Below are 5,281 nucleotides of genomic sequence, written 5' to 3'. Positions count from 1 at the left end.
ATTTATTTATTTACATTCTTTTTATACAATTATTATTAAATTTTATATAATTATTAATTTACATTCTTTTTATATAAAAACAGGTTCCAATATCTTTCAATATCTTCAGATCCCCTACAAAATTTCTTAAAAGATCATTCTCCTTATTCTTTCTCATCACCCTTTATTCAACAACTTTATTCAACCTAATTCCTAAATATCTCATAGCACAATCTCAAAGTCACTCAGGTACTCCAAACCTTGATCTTCGACTCATCATCGTCATCCTCGACGACATTCATCTTAGTGTCTGCGATGTATCATCAACTCTGATCAACAACCTAAATGCACGATAGATCTTTGAACCCGTTTCGATCGAGGCTTTGAATTTAAAACTCTCGTCGCGCAAAGGCCCCCAGTCTTTGATCGAGAGCAATCGGGTACAAACTGCAAATCGATCGTAGAGAACTACTGAAAAGTCATGCGATGAGGGAAGCGAGGGAATTGCAAGTTCCTCGTGCTCGAGGAAGAGGAAGCAGAGTAGCAGAGGAGGAAGAACGCTTGCGCTGGAAGAGACCGCGTGTTAGTCACCTGTGCTCGCGCCTACGCTCTCCTACCCCTGACGGACCGATCCAACCCCTATATATACGAAGACACTCTCTATACCTCCCATTTCTCATCGGCACTGTCGTATCGCCGGACTCTCTTGAATTTCAAAATCGCACTCCCTTCGGTGAACCGGATCAGGGATTCATCAGACACGCTTCCATTCCTTTTCAAGTTGCTCGGTGAGTCCTGTAAAATCTTTTTCGAATTTATACTTGGCAAACTTGGCAGACTTGATAAACTTGTCAATTATATCGGTTACCTAGTGTCTTTGAATCCTATCGTCGTTTTCGTTTATTATGTACCACGGTAGGCTATTTTTGCTGTATGTACGAGGTTTCTGGGGATCTCGGCTGAAATTTTGGATAGAAGGCTTGTGTCAGAGTGGTGTGCAACTCTCGAGGATTCTTTTGGAGAAAGTTTAGACATGCAGAAGCTGTAAAATTTGTCGACATTTGTTGTAATTTTGCGAAACTCTCAGAAGGTTTTAGATATTTTAAACGGGATTAGAGATTTTTCAAGTACTAACGTGCTTATGTGAATGTCTCGAGGAGACTTTTAGCATAGTTGTAAATAAAATTAAAAATATATATAAATTGTATAATTTTTATGATTATTTTAGGCGAGTGTTAGGTTCGAGAGATTTTTTGGTGAAGATTCAAACGTGTTTAGAAATTCTTAAGCAGTTATTAGAGGGAGGTGTACAATTTTTGGCGCCTTTTTACGTGAATGCAAGTTTTAACGTATCTTTTTGGCGAAATTTTAAACGCGTGTAGAAATTTTGGAATATTTATTTCAATGGTATATATGAAATCATTAAATAAACTTCAGGAGAAATTTTACACGCATATTTTTGGTGGTTTGGAAATATTTATTGTAATATTTATCGAACATTATTGGATTTGAAATATTTATTGTATACGTGAGTTTTCTAGGGTCTTTTCTGGTGAAATTTTGGTCACCTGTAGACCAAATATATTTATATTTACACAATATTTGCATTGAAGTAAAATAATTTCTACGTGGTACCATACATGGAAAATACAAGAATTGAAGCGTTTGCAAAATTCTTTATTATATTGAGTATAAGATGGTTCTTGGCTAATGTAAGATTAATTTTTTCAATGACTATATTTTCCATGATATTTGCAGCGAGTGATGACTAATTACATATACATGATAGAGCTTCAATTGATATATTGTCTTTCATGTGGATTGTTTTTAATTGTCTCCCTTATGATCTGCTGTCCTTGTTATTAAGGGTGGTACTTTGTGGCTTTCCCTTTGGCCTGTCCTCCAATTAACGATCATCAGCCCTGAATTCTTCAAATTGACGATGAGATCTTCATACAGAGTTTTTCGGGTATTAGAATTTAGCGAATGTTAGAATTTTTTCAAATAGCTGCTTAAATATATTCTTTATTATTTTATTAATTATTTTCCCAACTATTCGATTATAATTCTTCTAAATATTTGAAAGCATTTTTTCGAGAAAATGACATGCATCAGTGCTAATTTCTTCTTTTGAGACAGAAAGAATAATATTCTGTAAAAATTGTGTCATAATAACGATTAGCTTCTCGAAATTATCTAAAACACAATTATTGACAATTTTGGAAATGATAATATTATTTTTTATGTATTTTGATTTGAAATTACAAAATAGACAAATTTGTAAAAATACACTTACATGAATTTTTATATATTGCTTTTTATTATTTATTTTGGCATTTTATTATGTTTAAATAAATGAAAATAAAATTAAATTAATGAAAAATAAGTGACAAAATTGTTACATTCATACTTATTTTATTAGTTTTCTATTAACATTTTATTATAAATGTTATTCTTATTTTCTCATTGTAATAATAATTTGTTACTTATTCTATCAACACAAAATTGTAAATAATTTTCAAAACAAGACAATTGTTTAAAAGTGTCTAAATATTTTAAAAGAGGATAGGTCAGCACTAATTCGCCCTTTTAGTGTTTTAAAAATTAATTTTTTAATATTTACTCTTTTTTGTTTATTTTATTTGTTTCGTAGATTCTATTAAGCTACGAACCTTTTAGAATTTTAGAAATAATTGAAACTGAATGGAATTTTATGTAATATGAAACATAAACGAATGAAATAAAAATTTCCAATTTCGCATCATTCGCATAATTTTCCATTTTTCTTATGAAATATATTTTTCTACGTTTCAATTAGAATATAAAATTTTGTATAATACATTGATACAAAAAACGAATTGTTAAATATTATAGTATCTGTATTTAACCTTAACAATCAAGATATCTTCGTTAAAGTGGCAGCATTCCATCAATCTATTCTCTTTAGGTTTTACGAGTACCTGTTGTTCCTATTACGACAGTTCATTTCTGTTCGTATCCATTGACGTCCCAACAAAGTTTGCTCAATCCAACGCGAATTTACGCAAAGATGGTGGAACGTTGTTCCAATAGGGATACAGACTCTCTAATTTCTCCCTATGAAAACAAAGGAAACCCTCTGTCTCATCCTATATCGTTATATCAGGTCTGAAAGTAAAATGAGCTTTTAATAATGATATTCAAAGCTGTACAACTTTTCTTGGAACGAACTTATTTAATAGAAATATATAGGGTGACACGTTTAAATTAAACTATATTAGCTACAACGAAATTGAGTACTAATACTTGATATCAAAACTAAAATATTTTCTAAACTAATGATTTTGGTCTATAGAAGGTGTAGTAACTTTAGCTAGGGAATTGCATTAATTGATGTATTAAAAAATATATGGATCCATTTAATCTTTTATAATGATAGCTATGCGATGATATCAATTTGACACAAATTATTCATTAATTATAAAATAATTGTTATATTTTACAAATAAAATGAAAAATGAAAATCTGTGTGCATAAGATTCTCCGACAGAAGATATTTATTAGTTATTTTCAAACGTAAGATTTTGCAGCTATGTTTCTGATTTATTATTATATATAATCGAGTTATATATATTTATATTTTTATTTACCATATCATCGCTTTATTTACTTATTTCTATGCTATGATATTTTATTAGCATGCTATTATATCGAAGCAAACTATTTTTTTTATAACAGTCACCGATGCTTATATTTGTTGCTAATTTTAATACAATTAATTAACTATAATTAACTAAATAATTAAATAACTAAATATAATAATTAAATGTAATTAAGCTGCAATTAAGAAACATAATCAACTAAATCTTTCCTCGAATAGCATGAAATTCGAATTGCAGAGGATTAAGAAAACAAAATTGATTTTTATGTACTTCCTACTCATATCAAATTATGTTAAACCGTGCAATTTTTATTCGAAATATATTTTGATGTCACCAACAATTTCGAAGATGTTCGAGTAAATTGATTCAAATGGATCACCCTATACAGTGTTTCTAAGATGATACAAGCTTTTTCATTTCGTCGCTATAAAATGTCTGAAGTGTAAGGTAAATTTCTTAGAAGACTTTATAGCATCGTCCGTCTTATAGTTAGAAAAGTCTTTCTACTGCAAATAACTAACTAACATTCTATGAACTATATTTAAAGTACCTTCATATGTATTTTTCTTGTATATCGTGTAATGAATTCCAAATTCTTAGTTTATAAATTATAAATGTTAGAATACTACAATTTTAATTTCTTAAACTATATTAATAATATTTCTTACATTAACGAATTATCGAACAATAAAATTGTCGTTCCTTTAAATAAACTAATTCGTAGTACATACCAGTTTCTTATAACTTGGTTCAAACTTGCAATTTGAATTTTAATTAGTAATTTAATTAGTAACTTTAATTAGCAAAGGTAGATATTCCCAATTAAAAATTTCACTATTAAAAGTTGATGATTAAAGTAAATGAATTTAGCAATAGTTTAATATTTAAAAATATTTAATCATAATATTTATAATTAACAATAGCCTTAAGTTTGTAATATCTCCTTGTTTCCTGAATAAGAAAGCACAGAGAACAATTACTCGTTTCTTTTGTATTGTGTACTTCGCGAGCTTCCCTTGTAATCCCTATTATGATTCGGTAATACAAAGTTGCTTCGAGTTTCTTTAATTACGTAGTCACAAGTTGTTCATAAATTCCTTTGTCGAGTTCATAGCGCGATTAATTCCTCTTGCATCCATTATCGAGCAATGTGCAAATTCTCAAAGTACTGTTTAGAATTTAATACCTTCCATTTCGCGTGTACGTAAAGCTGTAGAAATCAGAGGATTAAATGATTTCGAGCTACGTGATTTTAGCCTGATCCTGCCGGCATTTAAATGCTAAAAATTACATCTTTATGAGATTATTGAGAAAAGGAAATTTTTATTTAAATTACTTAAACTTAGATGTTTATTATTTATTATTTTCGATAACGTAAGGTATCTTTCTATTAATTAGTTACAGTGATTATTGGTGGCATCTGAAATTAAACCGATATAACTAAATTATAAAACATTAATTTCGAAAAGTGTACAAAATTAGAAAACATTATTTGCAGGAACGTTTGCTATTAAAGAATAAAGCTTTTGCAAACTTAAGTATAAAGACAATTTTATTTTTAAATTTAGTTTCCGTTCTCATATTGTATATATTTATTATAGTTATTATTTATATTGTATTTATTATATTTTATTTTGATTTTAATATATTACATAGCTATT

General features: G+C 28.8%; 1 protein-coding gene across 2 annotated transcripts in view; it reads left to right on the top strand.

The window, feature by feature from the left end:
- Positions 1–660: 660 nt before the first annotated feature.
- The window catches only part of LOC108552566 (short neuropeptide F precursor), an 11,515-nt gene continuing 6,894 nt past the window's right edge, over positions 661–5,281 (top strand). For both annotated transcript variants that reach the window (XM_017907180.1, XM_017907179.1), the window contains exon 1: positions 661–767. The gene's annotated coding sequence lies outside the window, so the exon portion shown is untranslated. The remainder of the gene's footprint in view (positions 768–5,281) is intronic.

Source organism: Eufriesea mexicana, unplaced genomic scaffold, assembly GCF_001483705.2.
Source record: "Eufriesea mexicana isolate 0111107269 unplaced genomic scaffold, ASM148370v2 scaffold7107, whole genome shotgun sequence".
Taxonomy (NCBI): domain Eukaryota; kingdom Metazoa; phylum Arthropoda; class Insecta; order Hymenoptera; family Apidae; genus Eufriesea; species Eufriesea mexicana.
Note: the sequence above shows the minus strand (reverse complement) of the source record. Positions and strands in the feature narration are given on the sequence as shown.